The sequence below is a fragment of the Panthera pardus genome, unplaced genomic scaffold, assembly GCF_024362965.1.
Source record: "Panthera pardus isolate Hobbes unplaced genomic scaffold, ASM2436296v1 HiC_scaffold_27, whole genome shotgun sequence".
Lineage (NCBI taxonomy): Eukaryota > Metazoa > Chordata > Mammalia > Carnivora > Felidae > Panthera > Panthera pardus.
The window spans coordinates 90,978,760-90,993,964 of NW_026526843.1; the positions used below are offsets into that span (position 1 = coordinate 90,978,760).

Genomic DNA, 15,205 nt, shown 5'->3' on the forward strand with positions numbered 1-15,205 from the left:
GAGGCAACAGAGGGCAGGAGGGAAAGGGTTCTAACGGAGAGGGGCCCCAAAGGGAGAGGGCATGGGGGCTTTGGGGAGAGCGCACACCTTCAACGCGCTTGAAGGTGGAGGGGAGTAGGAGGCGAGAGTCAAGTGGAGACAAGATCATGACAGGCTGCGTGAGCTATGTCAGGATTTTGTTTCAGGCTGAAGGCAGCGAGAGAACCACTACACAATTCTGATGCTTTTACTAAGGTATCCTAAAATTGTTTCCAATAAAACAAATGTTTGTCCCATTCTTGGAAGCATTTGAGGGAGGAGATTCCCTGACACTGAAGGTAAAGCATGTCTGCCACTTAACCAAGATCTTCAGGGAAGGTTCTCTTGTTGCCTAACCTGAAGCTCATTCCTTAATCAAAGTATGTTTCTTTTTTGTTGTTTAGTGGACCTCAAACACATTGGTTACCACTCTCTGTGCTTTTCACATGCAGTAGGATGCACTTGGGGAATAAGGCAGGGCCCTGTGCTATAAGTTAACTGGGTTTATGGCAGGCATTTTTGCCACACGTGGTAGTGTGAAGGAGGAGGGGCCCCATGCGACCGTAGACAGGGACTGTGGAATAATGGAATCACACTGCATTCCAAGAGAGAGGGTGGGGGGAAGACCGTCTCGAGTCTTCTCTTCCTGGAAGCAATGATTCCATGTCCTATCACCTTCTTTCCTCAGTAATGGTGGCAATCTAGGGCCTTTCTCTGTGAGAAGGATGATATATGGGAAATGGACAAACATTCTACATTTGCTTTTATCGATGGGGCGATTCGAACAACACACATATATGCAAGAAGCCCGTGTTAGTGACAGCCTTCTCCATACACCTGTAACAGCTCTCTCGTGAGTTTCACATCTACTTACTGTTCACACCTTCATCTGCGAAACCCTCAAGCTCCTAGAATTTAACGCGGTTCAACCTCTATTTATTATCACCCCCTACTATCCTCCCGGTATATCTCCTCCTCCTTCATATTTCCGGAGGCCACTTCCCATCCACCCAAATCACAAAATCCCCACACTTGTCCATTGTCGTCGCCTCCTGCCTTTCCTCAGAGCCCTCGGCCTCTCCATCACCTCTCTCTCGATCACGTCTGCTCTCCGAGCATCTCTCCCCCACATGCCATCCTGTCTGGTGTCTCTAGTTACCGCCCGAATCCGTATGCTCCTCATTTCCTGCATCCAGCCCCAAGTTCCTGCAATCTGGAGTGGTATTCCTAAAATCCAAATCTAACCACGCCACTCCTCTGCTTAACGCGTCTCAATTACTCCCTCCCGCTTTCAGGACAAAGTCACTGTCAAGAACAGAGTGCACAAGGCGCTTCCTGATCTGCCCCCTGCCTACCTCCCCTCCCCAGCATAATCTCTCACCCTTCCCCTAGATCTCTCCCTGCCACTTCTCCAGCTGCTAACAGCCACAGAAGTTCCGGCTCTTCTGTGTACACTTGTTCTCTTCGACAGCCACGTGCCTCCATCCCTTTATGCACCTGGCAAAATTCTACCTGGCCTGCCAGCTTCAGCAGGGACAGCTTTTCCCTAAGGTGGCCCTTTCTGATTTCTGGGTAGCCACCCTCGGTACTCAGGGAACACCATGGTTTTGCCATAACACTAAGACATCACATGATACTGTTTCTTGACTTGCATCTCTTCCTGACGAGACGAGTTCATCAAAGGTTCTACCTCCTTCATCTATAACAACACTACAGCGCCCGCTATAGTACCTGACACGTAATAAACCACCCAGGAAATGGTTGTTGAATGAACTATGAACTTAATCAAAGAGAAAATGAGGGAATTGGAAGATAGTCTTGCATAATTTATAAAGTACACAACCCAAAGATAAAAGGATATAATGAAAAGGGTTGAGAGACTGAGTGGGGGCTCTAATATACATCTTTTTTTTTTTAATTTTTTTTTTTACCGTTTTTATTTATTTTTGAGACAGAGAGAGACAGAGCATGAACGGGGGAGGGGCAGAGAGAGAGGGAGACACAGAATCGGAAGCAGGCTCCAGGCTCCGAGCCGTCAGCCCAGAGCCCGACGCGGGGCTCGAACTCACGGACCGTGAGATCGTGACCTAAGCTGAAGTCGGACGCTTAACCGACTGAGCCACCCAGGCGCCCCAAGGGGCTCTAATATACATCTTATTGGAGTTCAAAATGAAGGAACATCATATTCCAGAATTATGCTGTTTAGAGAAAGATAGAAAAGACTCAGATGAAAATTTACACCAAATTCTAAACACTAGGAATAAAAACAAATCTAAATTTACCACATTGAAACTTCAGAATATCAAGGGCAAAGAGAAAATGTTAAAAGCTACAAGAATGAAAAGACAAACTATTGTCAAAAGAAAAAGTATTAAACGTACAGTGACAGATGATAGAAGACAATGGCATCTTCCAACTGCTAAGGAAAAATCATTGTCAACCTAGGTCTTCAACTGCAGTAAAAATACCATTTAAAGGTGAGGACAAATAAAGACATTTTCAAAAATAAAAGACCCTCAGATACTTACTAACTGAACAATTAAAGTGTATCCTTTAATAAGCAGAAAAGTGAAACCAGGAGAAGTAGGCTACCAGAAACTGGTAAACAAAGAAATAAAATAATAATAATATAGAATAGTAAATTTAATTAACTATTAAACTCCTTAATTAACTCTTAAAAAATAAGAGCCATAAGGGCACCTGGGTGGCTCAGTTAAGTGTCTGACTCTTGATTTCGGCTCAGTTCACGATCTCATGCTCGTGAGATTGAGCCCCACATCTAGCTCCATGCTGGGCATGGAGGCTGCTTATGATTCTTTCTCCCTCTTTCTCTGTCCCTCCCCTGCTTGCATTCTCTCTCTCTGTCTCTCTCAAGAAGAAAGAAAGAAAGAAAGAAAGAAAGAAAGAAAGAAAGAAAGAAAGAAAGAAAGAAAGAAAGAGTGAGCCATGAATTGTGTTTTAAAAAGGATGGGATTAAGATTTTAGACAAAATAACAGAAATTCAGGAGGCTATGGAGGGTAGTTAAAGGTAGGGGGAGAAGAATAGATACATTAAATAGCTTTGGACTTTGAAAAAACATTTATAATTAAATATGCATGTTTAAAATGTAAGAATAACTAGCGAAATTAGATAGAAATACAACACATAGTTTCCAAACTGGCAATGAATAAAACAGAGAATTATTTTTTCCAGTCTATTAGACAGTTGGAAAGGAGAAAAAAAGTGTAGGGAGCAGAAAACACAAAGTAAGATAATAAAAATAACTTCAAATATATCAGTATTGCAGAATGATATATGCAGCATGATTTTGTTTGTGTAATGTTTTAAAATTCACAAGACAATTCTAAGTGTTGTTCTCAGATTCATATCCGTGTGCAATCATATTAGACATTCATGTAAATGAACACCTGTCTCTGGGGAAAGGAAGGAGGGAATGGGACAGAAATACGGCACACAGAGGGCTTGTACTGTGGACTTTCTTTTGAAAAATTATGTGGTGGGGGCACCTGGGTGGCTCGGTCGGTTAAGCGTCCGACTTCGGCTCAGGTCATGATCTCACGGTCCGTGAGTTCGAGCCCCGGGCTCTGTGCTGACAGCTCGGAGCCTGGAGCCTGTTTCAGATTCTGTGTCTCCCTCTCTCTCTGCCCCTGCCCTGTTCATGCTCTGTCTCTCTCTGTCTGAAAAATGAATAAACGTTAAAAAAAAAATTAAAAAATTATGTGGTGAATATGACAAGAGGTTAATATTTCATAATCTGGGTAGTGGGCTCACAACTGTAGTTTTCTGAGCATTTGAAATACCAAAATAATTATATATAAGTCTATACCAAATACAATGTAACCTCCAAATTTCCAAGTGGAAAGACCTTTTAAAAAGATTTTTTGATTGGGGCACCTGGGTGGCTCAGTCGGTTAAGCGTCCAATTTCAGCTCAGGTCACGATCTTGCGGTTTGTGAGTTCAAGCCCCGCATCGGGCTCTGTGCTGACAGGTCAGAGCCTGGAGCTCGCTTCAGATTTTGTGTCTCCTTCTCTCTGCCCCTCCCCCACTCATTCTCTCTCTCTCTCTCTCTCTCTCTCTCTCTCTCAAAAATAAAGATTAAAAAAAATTTTTTTTGTAAAGATTGAGGTGCCTGGGTGGTTCAGTCAGTTAAGCATCTGACTCTTGACTTCAGCTCAGGTCATGATCTCACGGTTTGTGAGTTCGAGCTCTGCATTGGGCTCTGTGCTGACAGTGCAGAGCCTGCTTGGGATTCTCTCTCTCCCTCTCTCTCTCTCTGCCCCTCCCCCACTTACTCGCATGCTCTCTCTCTTCCTCTCAAAATAAATTAAAAACAATGTTTTGATCACCTTGAATACACAAACTTTCAAAGATACAGATGGAAGAGTGAAAGGTTTGCTTACGCTATTTAATTTTCTAATAACATTACATATTCATATGGACAAACATGTTTTACATAAAATGAAGTATTAATTGAAAACGCTTTCTCCCTGTGAAACAATTGTATTTATACTGATCATGCATCTTTGATGTCAGTGACTTTCTTATAAATCACTGAGGGGGGCACCTGGGTTCCTCCATTGAACATCCAACTCTGGATTTCGGCTCAGGTCACAATCTCACAGTTTGTGAGTTCAAGCCCTGAGTCGGGCTGTGTTCTGGCTGTGGGGAGCCTGCTTGGGATTCTCTCTCTCTCTCTCTCTCTCTCTCTCCCTCTCTGCCCCTCTCCCACTCACTCTCACACTCTCTTTCTCAAAAATAAATAAATAAACATTTACAAAAAAGAAATTACTTAGGGATACATTTGAGGCATTGAATGTAGTTTTATTTTTAAAGTTTATTAATTTTGAGAGAGAGAGAGAGAGGGAGGGAGAGAGAGAGAGCGCACTCGTGGGGGAGGGGCAGGGGGAGAGAGGGAGAGAATCTCAAGCAGGATCTGTACTGTCAGCACAGAGCCCAATGTGGGGCTTGAACTCAGGAACCCCGGGATCATGCTCTGAGCAGAAATCAAGAGTTGGACGCTTAACTGACTGAGCCACGTAGGTGCCCCTGAATGCAGTTCTTAAGGTCACATTATCCTCATTTCCCTCAAAGTTGAGATAGTTGATGTATAATGGTGTCACTGGAAGCATCAAGTTTGCATCCTCATATTAGGACAATTGTTTGTTTGTTTTTTTAATTCACTCTATAAGTTTGGTTTACTATCTCTGAAGGTAACCACTCACTGCATTGCTTTTTAAAGTGATCCTTAAAAGGTGTGGTTACTTCTACATAGAACTCGTGATTGTGCAGCCCTGCTCCTAGGCCTGAGGACTACGTTTCCTTGCCTAATTTAAAATAATTTTTAATGTTTATTTATTTTTTGAGACAGACAGACAGACAGAGAACAAGCAGGGCAGGGGGAAAAAGAGAGAGAGGGAGACACAGAATCTGAAGCAGGCTCCAAGCTCTGAGCTGTCAGCACGGAGCCTGACGCAGGGCTTGAACCTACAAACTGTAGGTTTGTATTTAGTACTTTAGTACTTTTTAAATAATTACTGCTTCTTTGCTGTGGTTTTATATTTTTATTTGTTTCAAGAGAATTCATAATGATTTCTTGGCACCATTTTATGGTGGCTGCTTTAAAATCTTTGTCTGATATTCCAAAATCTGATTCATCTTGTTGGTATCAGTTGATTATCTTTCTAATCCACCTTGTGATTTTCCCGGGTATGAGTATGATGAGTAATTTTTTTTTCCTTTATTTTGGACACGTGGGGTTTTATCTAGGAGACTGTATTTAAATCTTTTATATTAGCAGACATCTGCCCTGTTTGGGTTTAGCTTGCTAGTTCTGTCCTACTTTTTTGGCTTTTAGGTCCAATGACAGTCTAGTTTTCTGAGCCCTTGCAATGAATGATATTCTGGTATGTTTCATTCATCTGGCTCTGTTTGAGCTGCTGTTAGATCCCTGCTAGGGCCATTCATGATGATGAACAACATTTCCCTGGGCCTCTCAGTATTCTTAGGTGGGATGTCAGGGATTCCAGACCTATGAGAAGGAGAGTGTTACCATTGGCCTGTTCACTGGCCACCTGTGTCATTTGGTTTCCTGTTCTATTCTTGTAGGTGCCTCTGGGGGAGTGAAGAGCCAGCCTTTTAGATCCTGAGTAGAGGATCAGGAGCCATACATCTGGGTGACTCTTTACCATTAGGTGGAGGGTGAGGTGTCATTAACCTTGGATCACCTTGCCTCTGAGTGGATGGCTGGAAAACATGGATGGAGCATGCTAGCCCCATTGACACCTGTGTAAATGTTTCCCTGTTGCTGGCTGGTATGGGGTGCGGTATTGGTCCGCTAGGGACCCACTCTTGTCCCTCTGGTGGACAGAATGGGCCCTCTTCTGTTGTTGGATGTGGTCAGCCTCCCAAGCTCTGCTGATGTCACTGCTTTGAGTAGATGGGCCTGCCACCGCCTCTGGGTGTGGGTCTCCCAGCTAAGTATTTGGTGGGCCTCCCTTCTCCTGGAAAGAAAGAAAGAAAGAAAGAAAGAAAGAAAGAAAGAAAGAAAGAGAGAGAGAGAGAGGGAGGGAGGGAGGGAGGGAGGAAGGAAGAAAACCCAGGGATTTACCACAATATTGTTCTTCAAGTCCTGGGGTCCCTAACTATTCTGTCTTCTATCCAAAATTCAGAGTTGTTTTATTATTGTCTGTTGAATTATGTCCAGGGTATTTAGTTGTACTTAGAGGAAAAAGAGGGAAAATTGAGTCTATGCTATCTTGTCTCAGAACCAGAAACCAATTAAAAAAAAATTAAAGTTACTGCTCAGAAAAGGAATCTTTTCAGTGTGGTGGGTCTACAGGTGTTCATTTTATATTATTATTTATACATTCCTGTGGGTTTGAAATATCAAAAATAGCTGAATTGTAAGGCTCTACCAGGTATAAATAAGGAATCTCTCACTGACCTCACACTGTGTCTCCTATTGGGGTCTATTATATTTTGTTTGATGAACAAAATATGTGTTTGATCAAGATGCATTGACCAGAAATTATTTCAATCAATGCTAACTTTGGATGAGCATCTGGCAGAATAGATTTAAAAATTAGGCAAAGGGGCGCCTGGGTGGCTCAGTCGGTTGAGCGTCCGACTTTGGCTGAGGTCATGATCTCACAGTTTGTGAGCTCGAGCCCCGTGTCGGGCTCTGTGCTGCCAGCTCAGAGCCTGGAGCCTGCTTCGGATTCTGTGCCTCCCTCTCTCTCTGCCCCAACCCACTTGCATTCTGTCTCTGTGTCTCTCAAAAATAAATAAACATTAAAAATTTAAAAAAAAAAGTACTAAATAGAAATTACAGAAGTGAAAAAGACAACAGCTGAACAAAACGCTTGCTAGACGGGCTCATGGTAGAGTGGAGACGACAGAAGAGAGAATTGGTGACCTTGATAAAAGATCAATAACATTTACTCAATCTGACCAACAGAGTAACAGACTGAAAAAAAAGAACACTCCAGGGACAATATGAATAATAAAAAAATCTTACATTTGTCTCATCAGCATCTCAGAAAGAAAAAAGAATGTAGAACTAAAAACGTTTTGGAGAAAGAATGGCTGAAAAATTCTCAAATTGGCGGAAGACCTAAACCTACAGAATCCAGAAGAGGCAGAGGGAGGAAAGGAGAAGGAGAAGGAGAGGGAGAGGGAGAGGGAGAGGGAGAGGGAGAGGGAGAGGGAGAGGGGGAGAGGGAGGGAGAGGGAGAGAGAGAGAAAGAGAGACAGACAGAGAGAGAGAGAATCCAAGTAGGCTCCATGCTCAGCACAGAGCTCGATTCAGAGCTCAGTCCCACGACCCTGGGATCATGACCTGAGCCAAAATCAAGAGTCAGATGCTCAACCAGCTGAGCCACTCAGGCACCCCCAAAACAATTTTCTTAAGCCACCAAGGGAAAATTATGCATTAACTAGAGGGAATGACAATTCAAGGGATAGTGGATTTCTCATCAGAAACAAGGTCCGCCAAAAGGAAGGGGCTCATGTCCTTTCAAGTGCTGAAAGATAAGAGCTATCAACCATGAATTCTGTAGCTGGTGAAACTATCCCTTAGGAATGAAGAGGAAATAAAGACATTTCTTAGACAAGGGAAAACTAAGAGAATGAGCTGCTGGTAAACCTACATTTAAAGAATGGCTAAAGGGCCATGCAATAAACCTCAACCTAGAATATGTTCTCCAAACATAAGGGAATCACAGTAGACATCAATAACAGAACAATGAAAATAAAACAATTAGAAATTAAACAACACACTACTGAGCAATACCCATGGGCCCCATGGGAAGTCTCCAAATGATTTAAAAACATAGAAACAAATCACATTAAAATACAACATAGCACAGTTTGTAGGATTCAGCTAAAGCATTACTGAGAGGGAAATGTATAGCACTAAGTGCTTCCATTAAAAAAGAAGAAAGATCTCAAATCAATAATCCAAGTTCCTACTCTGAAAGGCTAGAAAAAGAACAAAGTAGAGCCAAAGCAGGAAGATGGAAGGAAATAATAAAAATAAGGGCAGACGTAAACAAAATTGGAAACAGGACAACAGAAAAAAAAATCAATGAAACAAAAAGCCAGTTCTCTGAAAAAAAAATCAATAAAGCTCCAGCAAGACTGACGTATAAAATGACACAAATCACTAATATCGGGAATGCAAGAGTGGGTATTGGTATAGATCCTGCAACCATCAAAAGGATAATAAAGGAATACAACAAACAACGTTACTCTCATAAGTTTGACAACTTAGAATAAATAGACCAATTTCCCAAAAAACCTGAATTAGCAAAGTTCAATGGAGATGAAATAGACCATTAAACCATTAAACACATAGAATTTATAACTTAAACTCAAAAAGAAGTTCACTGGTCCAGGTGGATTCACTGGAGAATTTTACGAAACCTTAAAAGAAGATTAACACCAAATTTTACCCCATACCTTCCAGAAAATAGAAGAGGAAGTAACACATGTCAACTCATTTTGGGAGGCATGTATTATATTGATACCAAAACCAGGAAAAGACAGTACAAGAGAAAAAGATAACTACGTATCTACGATGTCTCAGGAACTTAAAAACAAAAGTCCTCAACAAAACATCACCAAACACCATCCAACAATGTATACAAAAAATTCTATACCACGATGAAGTAGGATTTATTCCAAGAATGCAAAGGTGGTTCCAAATTCAAAACTTATTCAATGTAAACCAGCGTATTAACAAGTTAAATAAGAAAAATCATATGATCATATCAACGGAAACAGAAAAAAAAAAAACATTTGAAAATGCAACACTCTTCATGATAAAAACTCTCAGCAAATAAGAAATAGAAGGAACTACCTCAGCCTCATAAAGAGCCCTTCCGAGAAGCCGCAGCCAGGGGCGCTTGGGTGGCTCAGTCAGTTAAGCAACTCTTGGGTTCGAACCCTGCATCAGGCACCGCACCACCAGCTCAGAACCTGCTTGGGATTCCTTCTCACTGTGCCCCTCTCCCCACCCCCTCAAAATAAATAAAGAAACTTAAGAAAAAAAAATACAGAAACCACAGCCAGCATCGTACTTAAATGGTGGGCAAATGGATGCACTCCCCCAAGATCAGGAACCAAGTGAGGATAATCACTCACACTCCTCATTTTCACCAGAGTACAGGAAGTTCTAGCCAGTGCCCTGGGCAAGAAAAAGAAATAAAGGACACAAAGAGAAGAAACAAAGAAATAAAATTGTCCCCACTTTCAGATTGTCTATGTAAAAAATCCCAAGGAATCTAAGAAAAAAGAAAAAAAACATTCCTGGAACCAATAAGTGAGTTCAGCAAGATTAGGGAATATAAGATCAACTCACAAAAATCAATCGCATTTTATATACTAATCATGAGCATGTGGAAAATTTCAAAAAGGCACAATACAATTTACCTTCACATCAGAGAAAGTGAAATATTTTGGTATACACTTCACAAAACATGCACAAGGTTTGTATGCTGAAAATTATAAAACACTGGTAAAAGAGGGGCACCTGGGTGGCTCAGTTGGTTAAGTGTCCAACTTCGGCTCAGGTCATGATCTCATGGTCCATGAGTTGGAGCCCCACGTCGGGCACTGTGCTGACAGCTCAGAGCCTGGAGCCTGCTTCGGATTCTGTGTCTCCCTCTCTCTCCGTCCCTCCCCCACTCAGGCTTGCTCTCTCTCTCTCTCTCTCCCTCTCTCTCCTCCCCCTTTCAAAAATAAATAAACATTTAAAAAAATCAAAACTGGTAAAAGAAGTCAAAGAAGACCTCTAATAAATGGAGAGACATTCCAAAAAATGGATTTGAAGACTCAACGTAGTAAAAGCATCAATTCTCTCCAATTTGATATACATGTTTAATGCAATTCCTATTAAAATCCCAACAAGGTTTTTGTGGACACAGACAATTATATTCCAAAATGTATGTGGAAAAGCATAAGCCTTTGAATAGGCAAAGAATCTAGAAAAAGAACGATAGAGGGAGGAATCATTCTACTGAATATTAAAGTTTTTATTTAGCTATAGTAATCAAGGCAGTGGTATTGGTGGATAAGTAGACATATTGGTTAATGGAACAGAATAGAGAGCCCAGAAATAGTCCTACACAAATATGCCCAGCTAATTTTTGACAAAGGTCCAAAGGTAATTCAATGGAGAAAAATGGCCTTTCCAACAAACAGTGCCAGAGCAATTAGACATCCATAGGGGGGAAAAAAAAGAACCTTAACCCAGACCTTACAATTTATATAAAAATTAACTCAAAATGGATCATGAATCAACTGTAAAACATAAAACTTTGAGAAATTTAGGAGGAAAAAAGAAGAAAAATCTTTGTGATCTAGGGCTAGGAAAAGAGATTTTAGGCTTGACACTAAATGCAGAATCAGTAAAAGAGAAAATTAACAAATTGTACCTCATCAAAATTAAAAATGTTTGCTCTGAAAAACAGCCTGTTACCAGGATGAAAAGACAAGGTACATACTGGGGAGAGATATTTGCAAACCATGTATCATAGTCAAAGAACTAGTATGTGGAATATACAAGGAACTTGCAAAACTCAACAGTAACAAAACCTAACAGTCCCAATTAGAAAAGGAGCAAAACTCATATGTGGATCTTGAGAAAGTTAACAGAAGACCATGGGGTAAAGGAAGGGGAAAAAAGTTACAGAGAGGGAGGGAGGAAAACTATAAGAGACTCTTAAATACTGAGAACAAACTGAGGGTTGATGGGGGAGAGGGGAAAGCAGGTGATGGGCATTGAGGAGGGCACCTGTTGGGATGAGCACTGAGTGTTGTATGGGAACCAGTTTGACAATAAATTATATTTAATTAAAAAAAAGACACAAAGATATTTCACTACAGAGGATACGCAGACGGAAAAGAGGCACGTGAGTCTATGTTCCGCTTCCTTAGCCATTAGGAAAATGCAAACAAACAACCACAATGAGATATGATGACACATCTAGCAGAATGACTAATATGAAGAATAGTGACAACACCAAACAGTGGCCAGGATGCAGTGAGAATGAATCAGTCACATATTGCTGCGGAGAATATAAAATGGTACGGTTACTCTGGAAAATGATTTGGCGGTTTCTTATAAAAGTAAACATGCAACTACCATACAAGCCAGCAATCGCACTCTTGGGCAGAGTGCAGAATTTCCAAAGAAATGGAAAAGTGATGTTCACACAAAAACCGGTGCCTGAATATGGATATAGTAGCTTTCTACGTAAAGGCCAAAACGGGTGAACGGCCTAGACGTCCCTTAACAGGTGACTCGTCGAACCAAACTGTCACACATGCATACCATACAATATTGCTCAGCAGTAAAACAGAATGAACTACCGATATATGTAAAAACTTGGATCAAATTTGATAGAATTGTGTCAAGTGGGGGAAAAAAGCCAATCTCAAAGGCTACATACCATTGGATTCCATTTATATAATATTGGGAAATGACAAAACTTTAGAAATGGGGGACGGACTCGAGGCTGTCAGGGGCTAAGGATGGCGGTAGAGCAGGAGGGAGTAAAGAGGGCAACAGAGGGACCCCGTGGGGGCAGCGCGGCCCTGTGTCTTGACTGAGTGATGCATGCACACACCCACACGTGCGGTGAAACTGAGCAGGTCTAAGTACACACACAGGCAAATGAGCGCAAGTCAGACTGGCGAAATACAAAGACTGGTGGATTATATCATGTCAATATCCTGGTTGCAATATTGTCCGGCAGTTTTTCGAGATGTTATCGTTGGGGGGAAGTGGATAAAAGGTGCAGGGGATCTTTCTACATTATTTCTTACAACTGCATGTGAATCTGCAATTATCTCCAAATAAAAATCAACCACCCTGCAAGTCAGGACTTCCTCCCTCCCCCTTCCCGTTCTCTCCAGCTAGTCGTTGAACATTTACCAGCACAGAGAATCACTTCTCTTCGGGGAATGGACTTTGTGTTAGTAAAAGTCGTGGTTTCTTCCCCGAGTGCCTCACAGGAGACAGAGTAGGTGGCTGGAGGCAACGGAAGGGACTTTACCTTCCTTGACTTCAGTTTTCCTCCTCTGTAAACTAGAGACAGCGCTAGAGCAAAGGAAAGTGAACGCTTCTGGAGAAGCTACTTCCACCTGCATTACCTTCCCTCATCCTCTCAGCCAGCCCAATGAGCCACGCGTTATGACTCTCCAAGTTTCAGATGATGAAACGGGCTGGGAGACGTGCCCACTGTAGACCAGAGCTGGGGTTCGAGTCCACAGTCCGGGCATTTTTGGTTACTGCCTGCTGCCTGGAAGCCTATTCACTGTCTGGCCCTAAACCCCACAAGGCAGCCTCTCACAGCGGAAAGTGAGTTGGGCAAGAATGCCTGACCCCCTGAGTGGAAGTAGCGGGGGAGGGCCGGGAAGGACTTGGCTTGCTCCCACCAAGCAGATATACAGCTGCACCAGGCCAGCCTCCTCCATTTACACTGTGAAGCTAGCAGAGACAGCGGCTAATCTCCCGCTGGTTGATGGTCTGTTGTCTGGGTTGCCTGCGGTACAAACCCAAAACAGCCACAAAGGCCGAGCACTCTCTCCTTAGGGACCAGGCAGGGCATCAGGTGAGCCATGGGAACGTGGGTACCACCCTGGATGACACTGGCCAGGGGCATAACCTTGGTACTGGGGCCAGGCCCCGACCATGAGGAAAGAAACAAGTGTGTCCTTGGGTTGGAGACCACACTGCCCAACAGAGACTTACCTTCCAACTCTTGGCAACGTCCTTGATGCTTTCCTCACAAACTCTAGAAGTTGGCTGTCCACGATGATCAAAGCCAAGACAGTTCAGTGGTTAGAGTCCTGAGCTGGCCATCAGGAGACATGGACTTCATCCAGCCCCGTGACTTCCTCTAAGACTTTGGAAAAGTCATGCTCTCCCTCTGGGACTTCATGTTGTCATGCATAAAATGAGGGGTTCAGATGAGGTGATCCTGAAGGCCTCTCCAGGCCCTGCCAGTCCTCATATTCAAGGTTAGCTCTAAGACCTGCGTGCAGGGCCTGCCTGATTCCAGCACAGCTCACAAACATGATTGGAACAGAAGCCCTAGTCCGATTTCATTTTTCTTCCGAGGCTGTTTATTGCCTAACAAAATGTACTTAGTGGTAAATTCGTGACTGTGATGTTAAACGTAGGCTACAGACCCAGAGACAAAAAAAAAAAAAAAAAAAAAATTGGTAGGGGAGGGGCGGGGAGCACAGAGCCGGAAGAGGGAGGGCCATCCAGAGGGTCGGGGAAACCTGGAATTCAGCGGAGCGACTCATAAACACGGGCACCATTCCGTATTTATTCACATCCTCTGCCCTGTCTGGGTTCCGCGTGGTCTCCACTTCTTGTTAGCTTTTCAGCTGCACACCAGGCCCCAGCTGGCAGTGGCTAATTGCAATCAGCAGGTGAGAAATGTAGGTTCTCCGAAAAGGAATTATCTCCAGCGCTGGGAACCATTCTGGGAAATGTAACCGACCTGGGAAGAGAGGGGGAGATGTTTAAAACCTGAACTTCTGTGAAAAGCATTAATTGAAAAAGACAGCACAGCGCACCAGGAACCCATGACTCGCTCGCCTGAAAATATAATGAAGCAGCTTCATGAGGAAGCAAAGACGGGGGAGCGTTTCCATTTCTGCAAAAGCAGCTCTTGCCTCGTGCGCACGAGCCCTGCCTGCCCTGCTTTCCCAGGAGACCCGGGGAGCACAAAGGTTTGCTCTCGTAGTTTCCTCTTTACCTTTACATTTTTCTGCATGAGTAAAATCACTGCACCAAGCTAAGAACGTTTCGCTGATTTTTATTTATTTTTTTCAAAGAAAGACGTGAGGCCGTCTACTGTGAAGTAGGATGACTTGAGAAAGCAAGTTCAAAATCGGTTCACCATCTCGAGGTCGCCAGACACCCAGGTGTTCGCTCAGCCTTGTGCCAAGTGAGGGGGTGGGATGTGGGTACGGCCAGGGACCCCAAAACGTCATTCGGCTCCTTAGAGAAGCAAGCCTCGAGGCAAGGAGCAAGATCCTGGAGGTGCTGTGTCCTCAGCCAAGGCTGCTGGCTGTCACGCCCACCGGAAGCACCTGGGGACAGGAGAAAGGCCCCGGTGGCCCTCGGTACACCTGCCTGCTCACCTACAGAATCGGCTTCTCTGCGCGTTATCAGGAAAGGGAATGGAAAGCATACCAGAGGGGTGATTTGAATTTCATTTTCTCGATACGTGCCCCTGTGGGGAATGCTGTGTGGTGCTGCATCCTGATTCAAAGAAAACTCTCCCCGCCCCGCACCTCCCTCTCAGTGCCTAGGTGGCTCCATCTGACTTCAGCTCAGGTCATGATCTCATCACTCGTGAGTTCGAGCCCCGCATCGGGCCCTGTGCTGTCAGCGCCGAGCCCACTGCGGTTCCTGTCTCCCTCTCTCTCTGCCCCTCCCCAGCTCGTGCTTTCTCTCCATTGCAAAAATAAAAACAAAAGGAAAATTAAAAAACAAAAAAACACACCAAAACTCTGTCTGCTCATTGGGGTTTCAGGCCAGTCAGGGGTAGCTCACGCTGCACCGGCCTGTGGGGCGCCCTGAAACCTGGGGGATCACACAACCCGGGCCTGGTTGGGTCGACCTTTAAGGACAGGCCGCCAACCCCCTGTGGAGTTCTAGGTCA

At 43.6% G+C, this 15,205-nt stretch overlaps 1 long non-coding RNA gene across 4 annotated transcripts in view; it reads right to left on the minus strand.

Annotated features, from left to right (window-relative positions):
• Positions 1–15,205, minus strand: part of LOC109248013 (uncharacterized) — a 220,984-nt gene that overhangs the window by 16,230 nt on the left and 189,549 nt on the right. For all 4 annotated transcript variants that reach the window (XR_002071902.2, XR_002071901.2, XR_008418302.1 and 1 more), the window contains one exon: positions 13,276–14,035. This is a non-coding gene — a long non-coding RNA (uncharacterized LOC109248013). The remainder of the gene's footprint in view (positions 1–13,275; positions 14,036–15,205) is intronic.